Consider the following 16,324-nt stretch of genomic DNA (forward strand, 5'->3'; position numbering starts at 1 on the left):
ACCATAAGCTAAAAAAAAATCGAACTTCAAAATTTGATTTTGTTTGTGTATGTTTTAGATTTAAAAAAAGAAAAGAAAAATCAAAATAGATCAAAACTAAAATACATCAAACCTAAACCTATCCTATCTAACCAACGCACACACAAAAGGTAAATGAAAATTGAAAAGGCTTGTTTGTAGGTCCGACGACGGGAGGAAAGAACAGTTCGATGACTAGAGAAATGGAGCTATGGGAGAAGGGAATGCAACGATTGCTTGTAGGGACGTGTGCATCTGGACGGGGAGCAAGGCAGTACACAGGAATGCTTGTAGGTCTCGGCAGCGTATGGAATGTGATGGCAGCTTGATGCGTTTTTTTTTTGCAGGTGAAGGAAAGGATGCAGAGGGTATGGAGAAAAGGCAGGGCGACGAGAGTTATGCAGGTTTATGATATGTTCTGCTTAAGATTTATTAATGAAACCCTTGTAAAATTGTAATATCCCTTAACAGGAATATTCCTCAAACACAAGCAAACTCCAACCAGAGATGGACTAAGAGGGCATTTACCAGATATGTCGCCTCTGAAAAGAGGACGAGATCTGGAGGCTACCTGGCCCTTTCCAGACTCTGTCTAAGAGTATAGGAGAAACACACAAGTGTTATGATAGCCGAGAATGCTCAAGAGATACAAATAACAATGGTACAACATATAACAATATAACCATAAGTAGGTACTCAAGAAATGCAGAGAGACTACTAAGCCATTTTATTATACTGAGTAATGGAATGAGTACAAGAGGTGATCAGGAAGATGACACCTTGACTTGCACAAGGCAAGTGAAGAAATACACTCAGAATAGCAAAGCAATGGCCCCTCTCTGAACTGCGTCCAAGCTGTTGGAGAACTGCTGTGCTGCTAGAAATCAAATGAGGATTTGGGGCTGCTCCTCTCCTCAGAAAAGGCTGAGATTCTAGAATCGGACTCTACTCAAGAAACCCAGAAAAGACCAGAAAGCATTTCTGAAATGGCTGACCCCCGAAAATCACCCCCTTGGGGTTCTGTGCAGTCCCTCAATGCTTTGTGCTGCCACTGAATGGAACCCTCCAGAAATCTGCCTGAAACCCCTGCCAAAACTCTCCAATATGCAAGGGCTAATCCCCTGCTCTATCTCTCAGCACAAATCCTACTGCAAACCCTCAACCCAGAACTCCTGCAGAAAGGAACTGTGTCCCTCTCTCAGTGCTGAGCAGTCCTCCAAAACGCTGATGAAACTGCTACTGAAATGCTGATGAAACTACTGCTGAAATGCCAATGGAAATACCTTGCCCGAGCAGGCACTTGAAGTCCCCCGGGGCTAAGGCTGAGATCTCCAAACGGAGACACTCAATGCACTAAGCAGTACTGCAGACTAGCTAAATAGCCAGCGTGCTCTAAGTCGAAATGACTATCACAAATTCTCATAATAGAATGATCAAAATGAGGGGGCTCCTCTCTCCTTTATAGCCTTTGCCTCTCTCAATCCCAAGGCTCACCTTCTCCTGCGTGATTCCTCTCTTGCCAGTGTTTCTTCCCTCCTGCATAGTCCCTCCATGTGTCTGCGTGGGCTCCATTTATGCGTCCCCATTACTCACTTTTTTATTTACAAATAACTATAAAAGGAAAAAATTGGACAAAATCGAATATTCCAATTAGCCATGGCTAATTAGGAATATTACAGTCTCCCCCGGCAAAATGTTGCTTGTCCTCAAGCAAGTGAAGTGATGGATGCTGCAAGATCTTCTCACTTTCCCAAGTGGCATCCTCATCCGGCAAATTCTTCCTCCTCACTAAGAATTCCCAGACTGTCCTGCTTCATAGCTGCCTCTCCCTGGTATCAATGATAGTCTTCAGCTGCAATACCAAATGCCCCTCGTCATCCATGGGTGGTAGCTCATCTGTCACTGTCACCTGCTGCCCCAATGCCTTTTTCAGGCATGATACATGAAAAACGTTATGAATCTTGCTGCCTTGGGGCAGCTCCAACTCATATGCAACCTGTCCAATCCTGCATATCACCCTGTATGGCCCATAAAAGCGGGGCTTGAGCTTCTCAGCCCCCTTCTGCTTCAATGACGACTGTCGGTATGGCTGTAATCATAGGTAGATCATTTCCCTACTTCGAACCGTCTCTCCATCCGATCCCTGTCGGCATACAGCTTCTGCTGATTCTACGCTGTAGCCATGTTATCCTTGAGAGCTCAGAGGATATCCTGACTCTCTAGGTTCCAAATCTTGGCTCTAGGAGCCTTGCTATCACCAAACATCACGTCAGCAAAAGATAAAGGATGACACTTGTTATCGCACAGATTGTCACAACAACGCTCAGACCGGGAGCTGTCACCTTGATCCCCAATCTCTCCGTTTAAGCCGTCTCCCGCGGCTAAGGGGGGTAGACCCTATGAGATGAATGAAGACCAACTGTGGACCAGTTGGGTTGGGAGACACAGCAAGGTGACAAGCACTTGATTGATTTTAGAAGTTAATGTACCAGTGCCTTATGGAGTTAATGATTAAATGATTTTTTATTAAATGTTGCAGAAGTATAAACCATGTAAAACAATCATTTATCATCAAAATATCCCAAGCGATGCAAGATGTTCAACCAATGCATGACGCCTTAACGATGATCCAGCAATTAAACATCAAGAAAAAATAAATGCTTTAAATGATCATGAAATTTAAATGCTAACCAGCTGCCACTTTCATATAGCCAACTTGTAAATAAATATTTAAATGCATTTAGCTATAGAGAAATGGAACATAGATACCACAAGAAACTCCAAAAAATGAATTTTCGAATTTTTTAGTTAAGCTTTTCAAAATTTTTTAATTTTTTAATTATATATATATATATATTATAAAAATTTAAGTTCAAAATAAAACAAGATTGAAATCTAAATAAAATTTAAATCTAAATCTAAAACTAACACTTTATTATATATACATAAAGAGGGGAAAATCTGAATTCTAAAAAAAAAAAAACTACTTTTTATGGCTTTTTTTTTTTAATTTTATGGTTTTTTGATTTATTAAAAAAATAAAACAAAACTAAATTCTAAAAAAACTAAATGAAACTTTAAAATTTCTAAAATTAAACCCTAAAATCAAAATATCAACCCATTAAAATCTAAAATTAAACCCTTTTATGATTTCCTTTTTTTATATATTTTAAATTCTAAACTATAGAAAAAAAATAAAATCAAACGTAAATTAAAATCTAATACTCAAACCTTTATATGAAACAAAAATTTAAAATTTTTATTTTTTGAAACATGACTAAAAGTGAAACGTATCTAAACTAATTTAAAACTAAATCTAAAACTAAAATTTAATAAATCTAAAAAAAAAGAATTGACGTCTAATATATACAACAAAATGAAAATATAATAAAAATCTAAATCCTAAAGAAACCAACGCATATAGAAAAACTTACGCTATATTACCCGTACAGATATCAAATTTTTTTTTGTTTGTTTTGCTAGCTGCAGGTGCAGGTTCTTGACGGTAGAAAAGGCACAACGTGAGTAACGCAAAGTTATGGAGGAGATGGGCAGCACAAAGGCTGCAGATTTTTTTTTTTTTTTTTTTTTTTTGCAGATTTTAGAAGTGTACGGACCACGTGGGAAGGGGCTCGTATGGCAGCAGAAGGATGAGAAAACGCCAACAGAGGATGGGTAGATGTATGGCAGCGTTGAGGAGCGGTGCAGGTTGGAAACGCTGAAGGTTTTGCAGGTGTGCGTGGAAGGGCAGATCTGGAGCAGTGTGAAAAGGTTGAGGAAAATGGACGTAGGAATTCGCAGGTTAATGAGGAGCAGCAATGACTGCGTGGAGCAGATGTTGGCTGAGGGATAAGGAATCTGCGTGAGAGCTGGAACGTAAATGTGACAGCAGGGTGGTGATTTTCACGCAGGTGAGGAGAAAGGAATGCGTGCAATGGATAAGAAACTGCGTGGAAGAAAATCGTGGCTGCAAGTTGAGCGCAGGTCCAGAGCAACGAAGATTGAGGTTGAAGCTTGCTGCGTGGGTAGCAGGGTGGAGTTCATATAGCAGCAACAAACCCTGTGGGCCTTTGAAGATTTTCTGCGGCAATAAAACCCCACTGGGCATCCAATCAAAAAATTACCAGAGCCTAAAAATATTCTCCAGAAAACCTGAATTTCTTTTTTGAATCAGCTCTGCTTCAGATTGCCTGATGTAAACCCTGATCAATTTGCCTGATGGAAAACCTTGAAAAACTTTCAAAATCTGTACCTGCAACTTGCAAAAACTGAAAACCCAGAAATAAAATGTGCAAGAAACAAAATTAAAAACCCTAAAAACAGCTAAATAATTACAGTAATTATAGCTCAGAGGCTCTATCAGCCAGATTTGTCAATAATCCACAGTAATATTTTCAGAATTTAAATTTAATGTGAGATACTTCAGAAAACCCTTCATGCATTCATAAAAAAAAAATCAAATGATAAGCCCAGGATCAAAACTGGCTGGGCTCTTTCAGAAAACGCAATCCGGGAGTTGGCTGGTTCAGCCGAGAACTTCCCCTAACGCCCGGTAAACTCAAAACTAAGATTTCTTGCACAGCTTAAAATCAACCATTAACATAGAGGGAGAAAACAATAGTGAAATCCAGATCAAATGGAGATACCTGCCATTATATTTCAGAATCTAAACTATCATTCAAACCCCAAAGATCAAACAAGGTACCTGTGCCTAAATAAATCTTCATCAAGCTATTATCAATGGCTGAAAATAAAATTATGCAGAAAAATAAAACATCTTACAACACTTTTAGAAGAGTAACACCAGCAAGATTTTCAATCCCAAAGTCTTTCTTTATTGCACAAAAAATGACTACAAGAGAGCTTTCTTTAGCACCAGACTCTTAGATCTAATCTGATCTCAAATGACCTCTAACACCCTATTTAAAGGAAAATTTCCCAACGGCTAGTTCGAGTGATCCATGTCAAAATGATATCGACTGTCGATGAGGATCAAGATATCTTTTAATCTTATCCGTTGAAATTTTAATAAATTAAAAATTAAAATTTTGCATTTGTTTTCTCAAAATTTCAAGTTATTTTATTATTTTATTATTATTTTTTAAATTTTTATTTATTTATTTTTAATTTTTATTTTATTTTATTATTATTTTTTTAAATTTTATTATTTTATTATTTATTATTATTATTTTTATCTATTTTTTTATTTTTTATTTTTTATTTTTTTAATTTTTTAATTTTTATTTTTTGGATCCTCGAACTTAGCCTTTGGAAAAATTACCTAGGACCTAGGACTTAGGACTTATGAGAGGACTAACACATTTTCTAACCCTCAAGACACTTTACATCATGACTTTTACAATTTTACATCTCAAGGGGGAAAACCCATTTGACATAGACCTTCATAGACCACCCAGTTCTGCGACCAAATATAATCTAGCAGATCAACGCACTAGGATTCCCCTAAGATTCTAATGACAAAATCATTCCGGCTTTGGGGTTAGGCTGAAGGAAAACTTTTCCGATCATGGATCGGTGAGACAAAAAACCTTCCGGAACGTAGATTATCACTAGAAAATTAGGTCCACCTAGGCAATTTACATACATGACTCATATCTGCTAAGATTATTTACAATTTACACATGCAAACTGGGTTTACAACATAACATGATTGTGTTGATGATGACAAGCACGGACACGTCGATCAAGCGTCGTCGCTTTTTGCGAAAAGGGGGTGTACTGTTATGGGTAGTTGACACGTAGTGGTCAACATCTGGGTGCACTTGGGGACACGTTGCTGCATTGTAGGAATGTGAGAATCCAAAATCTGCATCCATGCAACACACAACAAAATATAAGTAGCATCCGTCCAAAAAATCATCATATAACATAAAGCACATGAAAGATATAAGCTCTTCATTTATTAACTATCTAGAAAAGTAAATCTAATCCTAAAACAGAAATGAAAATGCTGAAAAAACAAGGAGTAGGGTTAGAAATACAGAGGATGCCCCATGGCATCAGATGTGTTCAATATAGTGTATACTGAGCATTTGCCTGCTTTCAGGCAAATTTGTTAGCCGCTAGTCGGATGTGCCATGTCCAATTCTGCATACGGTAGGACTTTTTCCTATCCGAAAATCAAGCTGCTCACGACCGTCTAATGCATCAAATCTTCTTCTCATTCTTTTTCTTTTGCGTTTTTTCTTAGTGGCAGGCTGTATCACTGATGACGTGGAACTTTCTGCTTCAAAACTCTCAGATGAAGTATGTAAGATATGCATGACATGTATTTCTTCATTCTGCATCTGCCCTGCCAAGGATGATGGATCAATCTCACAGGTGCCATGAGTTATAACTTGATCTTCAATGACTGGTGGATTAACCGTGTGAGCATCAATCTGATTATTAATTTCCCTTTTATCCAGGTCACCTTCAATTATCCACTTTTCAGTGGAACAAAGGACCTCATAATATGATGGAGCTTGCTGTAACAGATAAGGAGGCTCCTGATCTATTGACGTTCCCTGGTTTCTCTCATCCTCTGACCATTGTTGAAACTTCTGAACCTGTATTTTAATGGCATCTATCTGACTAGAGTGTTCAACCTTCATAGCATTGATTTCCCTGGCATGGTCTTCTTCCATGGTCAATAACTTATTTTGCATAGAATTAATTTCCCTATCATGATTAGCTTTCATGGTCGTCATATTTTCCTCTAAGCCTGATAACTTGCTTTGCATAAAACTAATTTCTGTGTCATGATTAGTCTTCATGGCCTCAATTTCCTTAGCATGCTGATTTTGCATGATCTCCATCTCCCTATTACGTTTTTCCAGGGGGGTGCATAAAGTTCCCACATCATTGGCGTAATTAATTTGATTAATCTCCATATTTTTTATCAGCTGCATTAGTTCTTGTATAATTTGCCTCTGATCTTCCTCTTCATTGTCGACACTGATTTTATAATTTGTTCCTGCTTTTCCACTATCATGGATTTGATCTGCAATGGTACAAGTGGATGGCACATTCTGATAGAAAGAATTGTCTTGAAATCTTGCATTGACAGCTGGATCTTTTATAAGATTACTTTCATTCTATTGCACAATTGAGGGGCACAGGGCAAGCTATTTGGATCACCATATCTATCTTTAAAAGCATCGACAATGTCTTGTAAAGAAGTGAAAGAATCTTCAAGAAAATTATTAAACCAGCTCAAAACATCACCCTTTAAAGAATGGACAAATAGACGCATTTTGACATCTTCATGATTATATTGAGGAAGTCTACAATATATGATCATTACACAAGTAAACTTGTTTAAATGCTTTCTAACAACGACTGAATCACCACCTGAGAACAAAAATAATTTAGAAACGGCTTCTTTCGAAAAATCATGGAGATCATCAGTAAAATGACATGGTTTAAACGAATAATCCATGATGAATAACGAGGGACCAAATGGATGATAGAAAGAGATCTCTGCTCAAGAAAATCAAGAGGTGAAATAAGTGGAGTCGCCACTTGAACAATGAATCTAATTCTAGGATCCAAAAAGCAACAAACAAGCTGATATGAAAGAGGCTTCTTGTCTAGGAAAAATAAATGAAAATAAATGGAGTCGCCACCCAAACAAGAAACAAACTGAAGAGTAATTGCTGATATGACGAAAAATAAGGCGATGAAAAGATCCAAATGATGCCAAAAAATGTTGAATCTGCCAGCTCAAATGAGAGATGAGAAAGATGAAAGAATGATGAGAAATGAGAAGATGAATGTCGTAGGAACCAAGGACAGAAAAAACTCTATCCCCGGCAATGGCGCCAAAAAATGTTGTCGCACATATTGTCACGACAACGCTCAGACCGAGGGCTGTCACCTTGATCCCCGATCTCTCTGTGGACCAGTTGGGTTGGGAGACACAGCAAGGTGACAAGAACTTGATTGATTTTAGAAGTTAATGTACCAGTGCCTTATGGAGTTAATGATTAAATGATTGTTTATTAAATGTTGCAGAAGTATAAACCATGTAAAACAATCATTTATCATCAAATATCCCAAGCGATGTAAGATGTTCAACCAATGCACGATGCCTTAACGATGATCCAGCAATTAAACTTCAAGAAAAAATAAATGCTTTAAATGATCATAAAATTTAAATGCTGACCAGCTACCACTTTCATATAGCCAACTTGTAAATAAACATTTAAATGCATTTAGCTATAGAGAAATGGAACATAAATACCACAAGAAACTCCAAAAAATGAATTTTCGAATTTTTTAGTTAAGCTTTTCAAAATTTTTTAATTTTTATATTTTATATATATATATATATATATATATATATATATATTTTATAAAATTTTAAGTTTAAAATAAAACAAGATTGAAATCTAAGTAAAATTTAAATCTAAATCTAAAACTAACACTTTATTATATATACATAAAGAGGGGAAAATCTAAATTCTAAAAAAAAAAAAACTTTTTATGGCTTTTTTTTTTAATTTTTATATTTTATGATTTTTTGATTTATTAAAAAAAATAAAACAAAACTAAATTCTAAATAAACTAAATGAAACTTTAAAATTTCTAAAATTAAACCCTAAAATCAAAATATCAACCCATTAAAATCTAAAATTAAAACTTTTTATGATTTCCTTTTTTTTTTATATTTTAAATTCTAAACTATAGAAAAAAATAAAATCAAACTTAAATTAAAATCTAATACTCAAACCTTTATATGAAACAAAAATTTAAAATTTTTATTTTTTGAAACATGACTAAAAGTGAAACGTATCTAAACTAATTTAAAACTAAATCTAAAACTAAAATTTAATAAATCTAAAAAAAAAGAATTGACGTCTAATATATACAACAAAATGAAAATATAATAAAAATCTAAATCCTAAAGAAACCAACGCATATAGAAAAACTTACGCTATATTACCCGTACGCATATCAAATTTTTTTGTTTGTTTGTTTGTTTGTTTTGCTGGCTGCAGGTGCAGGTTCTTGACGGCAGCAAAGGCACAACGTGAGGAACGCAGAGTTATGGAGGAGATGGGCAGCACGAAGGCTGCGGATTTTTATTTTTATTTTTGCAGATTTTAGAAGCGTACGGACCACGTGGGAAGGGGCTCGTATGGCAGCAGAAGGATGAGAAAACGCAAGCAGAGGACGGGTAGATGTATGGCAGCGTTGAGGAGTGATGCAGGTTGGAAACGCTGAAGGTTTTGCAGGTGTGCGTGGAAGGGCAGATCTGGAGCAGTGTGAAAAGGTTGAGGAAAATGGACGCAGGAATCCGCAGGTTGATGAGGAGCAGCAATGACTGCGTGGAGCTGGAGGGGAGCAGATGCTGGCTGAGGGATATGGAATCTGCGTGAGAGCTGGAACGTAAATGTGGCAGCAGGGTGGTGATTTTCACGCAGGTGAGGAGAAAGGAATGCGTGCAATGGATAAGAAACTGCGTGGAAGAAAATCATGGCTACAAGTTGAGCGCAGGTCCAGAGCAACGAAGATTGAGGTTGAAGATTGCTGCGTGGGTAGCAGGGTGGAGTTCATATAGCAGCAACAAACTCTGTGGGGCTTTGAAGATTTTCTGCGGCAATAAAACCCCACTGGGCATCTAATCAAAAAATTACCAGAGCCTAAAAATATTCTCCAGAAAACCTGAATTTTTTTATTTTGAATCAGCTCTGCTTTAGATTGCCTGATGGAAACCCTGATCAATCTGCCTGATGGAAAACCCTGAAAAAATTTCAAAATTTGTACCTGCAAGCTGCAAAAACTGAGAACTCAGAAATAAAATGTGCAAGAAACAAAACTAAAAACCCTAAAACCAGCTAAATAATTATAGTAATTACAATTCAGAGGCTCTAAATGAACCATATTTGTCAATAATCCACAGTAATATTTTTAGAATTTAAATTTAAGGTGAGATACTTTAGAAAACCCTTCATGCAATTTAAATTTAAAGTGAGATACTTTAGGAAACCCTTCATGCATTCATAAAAAATAAATAAATTCAAATGATAAGCCCGGGATCAAAACTGGCTGGGCTCTTTCAGAAAACGCAATCCGGGAGTTGGTTGGTTTAGCCGAGAACTTCTCCTAACGCCCGGTAAACTCAAAACTAAGATTTTCTGCACAACTTAAAATCAACCATTAACATAGAGGGAGAAAACAATAGTGAAATCTAGATCAAATGGAGATACCTGCCATTATATTTCAGAATCTAAACTATCATTCAAACCCTAAAGATCAGACAAGATACCTGTGCCTAAATCAATCTTCATCAAGCTATTATCAATGGCTGAAAATAAAATTATGCAGAAAAATAAAACATCTTACAACACTTTCAGAAGAGTAACACCAACAAGATTTTCAACCCCAAAGTCTTTCTTTATTGCACAAAAAATGACTACAAGAGAGCTTTCTTTAGCACCAGACTCTCAGATCTAATCTGATCTCAAATGACCCCTAACACCCTATTTAAAGGAAAATTTCCCAACGGCTAGTTCGAGTGATCCATGTCAAAATGATCTCGATCGTCGATGAGGATCAAGATATCTTTTAATCTTATCCATCGAAATTTTAATAAATTAAAAATTAAAATTTTGCATTTGTTTTTTCAAAATTTCGACTTATTTTATTACTATTTTTTAAAATTTTTATTTATTTATTTATTTTTTTTAAAATTTTATTTTATTTATTTTTTAATAATTTTTGTAAAATTTATTATTATTATTTTTGTCTATTTTTTGGATCCTCGAACTTAGCCTTTGGAAAAATTACCTAGGACCTAGGACTTAGGACTTCAGACTTATGAGGGGACTAACACATTTTCTAACCCTCAAGACACTTTACATCATGACTTTTACAATTTTACATCTCAAGGGGGAAAACCCATTTGACATAGACCCTCATAGACCACCCAGTTCTACCACCAAATATAATCTAGCAGATCAACGCACTAGGATTCCCCTAAGATTCTAGTGACAAATTCATTCCAGCTTTGGGGTTAGGCTGAAGGAAAACTCTGCTGATCATGGATCGGTGAGACAAAAAACCTTCCGGAACGTAGATTATCACTAGAAAATTAGGTCCACCTAGGAAATTTACATACATGACTCATATTTGCTAAGATTATTTACAATTTACACATGCAGACTGGGTTTACAACATAACATGATCAGGCTGATGATGACAGGCACGGACATGTCGATCAAGCGCTGTTCGTTTTTGCGAAAAAGGGGGTGTACTACTATGGGTAGTTGACACGTAGTGGTCAACAATACCCATATAAGGCATAGAATGGTGACATACCAATGGACATGTGATGTGAAGTATTGTAGCAGTACTCCCCCAGATGCAGCCACTTCAGCCATGCTCGCTGCTGCCCACTGACATAGTTACGCAAGTAGCCCTCCAACAACTTGTTAACTATCTCTGTCTGCCCATCCGTCTGTGGGTGATAACTGGTACTCGGTGTCAACTCCATCCCCACCAACCGGAAGAGCTCCTGCCAAAACCTGCCCATGAAACGACTGACCCTATCATTGACGATGGTCTTAGGAAGACCATGTAGCCTGAACATCTCTTTGAAGAACAGCTCGGCCACCTGTGTTGCTGTATAGTGTGCGGAGATGGCAAAAAAATGTGCATACTTCGTCAGTCGATTAACGAAGACAAAGATACAATCCTTGCCATGTACCATGGGCAACCCTGTGATGAAGTCCATCGAAATACTCTCCCATTTCCCCTCCGGAATGGGAAGAGGCTGCAATAAACCCACGGGATGGGTCATCTCTCCCTTGTTCCTCTGGCAAACATCGCACTCCCGGATGTGCTGGAGCACGTCCTCCTTGAGGCCCTTCCATGAGAACCTCTCTCTAATGGTTCTGTAGGTTTTGGTAAACCCCTGATGTCCTGCCAATGGTGAATCATGTGATGCCTGGAGTATCTTCTTCTTGAGCTGAGACCCCTCAGTCAAGAAAATCCGGTCCCTGTAATAGATGATCTCATCAACCACCCTGTACCTGTCATCTGCCACCTGCCAATCCAGAACCTCACATGCAAACTTGTCCTTGGAGTACCCTACTAAGAGTCGAGCCCTCCAGTCTGTATCCAAGCTCATAAGAGACAACGTGGCTGGTCTACGTGAAAGGGCATCTGCTACCACGTTGTTCTTACCCTTGACATACTTAATGTCAAAGTCATATGCTTGGATCTTACTGATCCACTTCTGCTGCCTCTCCTATAGCTGCTTCTGCTCCAAAAAAAACTTGAGGCTGTTGTGATCAGTCCTCACCTTGAACCTGTTACCCACCAAATACTGCTAGTACTTAGCCAATGCATGCATGATGGCCAGCATCTCCTTGTCGTATATAGAATACAACCTCTCGTGCAGAAGGAGCTTCCGGCTCTCAAAGGCTATAAGGTGACCTCCCTGCATCAACACTGTGTCGATCCCCTCTCTTGACGCATCACACTCCAAAACAAATGGCTGCGTAAAATCTGGGAACGCAAGTACTGGGCAGCTGCTCATAACCTCCTTGAGCCTGTCAAAGGCTCACTGCGCTGTAGCCGACCAACTGAATGCCCCATTCCTCGTCAAATCTGTCAGGGGTGCAACGAGCTGTGAGAAGCCTTTGACAAACTTCCGGTAGTAAGTACAAATGCCAATGAATCCTCGAAGTTCCGTCACGTTTCTTGGCTCCGACCACTCTCTGATGGCCCTGATCTTCTCCTTGTGGACTCTCACTCCGTCCACCCCTATGATGTGTCCCAGATACAACGTCTCCGTCAACCTAAACTCACACTTGGAGAGTTTGGCATAGAACTGCTGCTCCTGTAAGATATGCAATACTGTCTCAAAGTGTTGGTGATGCTCCTCCCAAGTCCTGCTGTAAATAAGAATATCATCAAAGAATACCAACACAAACTTCCTCAAGTGACTATGAAAGATGTGATTCATGCAGGACTGAAATGTAGCGGTGGTGTTGGTTAGCCCAAAAGGCATCACCAAAAACTCAAAGTGCCCATAGTGACACTTGGAGGCGGTTTTGGGAATGTCTTGCTCCCTCACGCAAATCTGATGGTACCCGGATCTCAAATCAATCTTTGAGAAGAACCATGTTCCTCTCAACTCGTCCATCAACTCATCGATCCTGGGTATGGGGTACCTGTTCTTTAGGATCTTCTTGTTCAGGGCCTTGTAGTCAACACACATCCTCAATGTACTGTCCTTCTTCTTCACCAACACCACAGAAGAAGCAAAAGGACTTGTGCTTGGTCGAATGTGCCCAAGAGCCAGCAACTCCTGGATAGCCCGCTCAATCTCATCTCAATAGGCATTGGGGTGCCTATAGGGGGTGGTGATCACTGCCTGTATGGCCTACTCAAGCTCGATGGTGTGCTCAAACCCTCGATCTGGTGGCTGTCCTGGTGGAATCTCCCCAAACACTATGGCATACCGATCAAGGATGGACTGTATCTCTGGATGTACCGTCTGCCTTGTAGTCCCTGCCTCTGATGCACGCAGCTCCACTGCCCACTCTATGTCTCCCTTTCGGAAGACTGCCTCCATCCGATGAGCCGAAACAGTCTGAGGCGGATACGTGTGCTGTCCCCGTATCTTCTCATGCCTCCTTGTCTTCTCATCATCCCACTCCATCTCTAGGGTCTTCCAATCCATTGTGACCTTCCCTAGAGTGATAAGCCACTAAACACCCAGTATCATGTTGGTGTCCGGAATATCGACCACGAAAAAGTGGTCAGTCAATGTGTAGGTGCCCATCGTCACTGAAAGCTCTGGAACATAACGAGCACACGTCATGGTTTGATCTCCTGGGACCAACACTGAAAACCCATCGAAACTCTCTGTTTGTATACCTCTCCGCTCCACCATTTGTGCATCGATGAAGTTGTGGGTCACCCCACTGTCAACCAAAACTGATACTCATTGGCCACGTACTGTCCCTCGTATGCGTAGCGTCAAATACTTGGGAACTCCTCGCAAGGCTGCAAGGGCCCCTCTGGTGGGTGCAAAAGATGCACCACCTGCTGCTGGTGGTGGAGGTGGCAAAGGTCCTTGTACGACATGGCTATCTCCTGCCTCCACATCATCCTCATCATCCTCTTCTCCACTGCTCTCGGAGAAGACCTCAATAAAATGTGCCTTGCCAGCAGCACATCTATGTCCTGGTGCCCACGGCTCCTGACATGTGAAGCACAACCGCTTCTTCTTCAGCTCCCTCCTAACATCGTCGTCAATTTGTACTCGTCCTGGATTCCCCTTTGGAGGTGGAATCCTCACATCCTTCCCCTTAGACTAGAAAGTCTGTCTCTGGGGGTAAGGTGTCCGGGTCCTGGGTAAGACATCCTGTAAGTCTCGGGTCCTGCTGATAGCGTCTTGGAGTGTGGCTGGTCTAGTGGATCGGACTAGACCCCGAAGTGGCTCTGCTAACCCCTCAACATACATATAGACCCTCTGCGTCGTGGATAGGTTTGGCACCATCATGGAGACCCTCAAGAAATCTGCAATGTAGGTCTCTAGGCTCCTTGTCTGTTTGAGCCTCGTCAACTCAACAAAATGCTGCTCTGGATCCCTCTGATCAAATCGCTCCATCAATCTCCTGGTAAAATCAGCATACGACATCACTGTAGAGTGCCCGACTGTAACCATCCCATGAAACCACCAATCCTGGGCCTCACCATCCAAATGCAATGTTGCCACCTTGATGGCCTCTGTCTCCGACATTTGGTTAAGCTAGAAATAAATGTCTAGCTTCTCCACCCAAGACTTTGCTGAACTATTTGATGAACCATCAAACATAGGCAAGTGGAATCTACTCGCTGCATGGTGGGTGTCACCATCATGGTAATGCTGGTACCCTCTGTGATGGTCGCGGGGTCTACTATCCCGCTGGAGCTGAACAAATCTCTGAAGGAGAGGGCTTTCCTGAACTCCTGCCCATAGGCCTGGTACTCTGCAAAATAATCGCCCATATGTCCGGGCTCTGCCTCCTGCTGGGCTACGGCCCTCGTGTCGGCTCCTAAGAAAGTGGGCATGGTAGAGCGTGTAGGGGCATGTGAGGCCATCTGCTGCGCAGTATCACGCTGCTTTGGCAAATGGTGGGATGTCCAATCCCTCACCAACCTGGAAAACCCGTGGGCTCTCATGCTATCTGGCATCTATTGCTTTGAATCTCTGCCCCATCACCTCAATCTGCCTCGATAGATCCTGCACTGATTTGAGGAGCATATTCGCAAATCTCTTCTCGTCATCATCTGCCTTCGAATCCTCCTGTTTTGCGTCCACCACAGGCTCCCTCTGTCCTGCGTCCACCACAGGCTCCTCCTGTTCTGCGTCCACCACTGCAACATACTCTCCCTCTCCATAAGTGTTCTCCAACCTACTCCTAGTGTCTCTATATCTCCGACCTCTTTAACAATTGTAGGGTTTTCCCCCCGCTGTCATAGATTGCTAGCTCCACAGGCTGAGTCAGATCTATGCTTTGATACCACTGTAATATCCCTTAACAAGAATATTCCTCAAACACAAGCAATCTCCAACCAGAGATGGACTGGGAGGGCATTTACCAGATAAGTCGCCTCTGAAAAGAGGACAAGATCCGGAGGCTACCTGGCCCTTTCCAGACTCTGTCTAAGAGTATAGGAGAAACACACAAGTGGTATGATAGCCGAGAATGCTCAAGAGATACAAATAACAATGGTACAACATATAACAATATAACCATAAGCAGATACTCAAGAAATGCAGAGAGAATACTAAGCCATTTTATTATACTGAGTAATAGAATGAGTACAAGAGGTGATCAGGAAGATGGCACCTCGACTTGCACAAGGCGAGTGAAGAAATACACTCAATATAGCAAAGGAATGGCCCCTCTCTGAACTGCGTCCAAGCTGCTAGAGAACTGTTGTGCTGTTGTTGCTGCTAGAAATCAAATGAGGATTTGGGGCTGCTCCCCTCCTAAAAAAAGGCTGAAATTCTGGAATCAGACTCTACTCAAGAAGCCCAGAAAAGCCCAGAAAGCATTTCTGAAGTGGCCGACCCCCGAAAATCACCCCCTCGGGGTTCTGTGCAGTTCCTCAATGCTCTGCGTTGCCATTGAATGGAACCCTCTAGAAATCTGTCTGAAACCCCTGCCAAAACTCTCCAATATGCAAGGGTTGATCCCCTGCTCTATCTCTCAGCACAAATCCTACAGCAAACCCTCAACCCAGAACTCCTGTAGAAAGGAACTATGTCCCTCTCTCAGTGTTGCGCAGTCCTCCAAAA

The sequence above is a fragment of the Pinus tabuliformis genome, chromosome Q, assembly GCF_031772625.1.
Source record: "Pinus tabuliformis cultivar Carrire ecotype Pingquan chromosome Q, CPIR1, whole genome shotgun sequence".
Taxonomy (NCBI): domain Eukaryota; kingdom Viridiplantae; phylum Streptophyta; class Pinopsida; order Pinales; family Pinaceae; genus Pinus; species Pinus tabuliformis.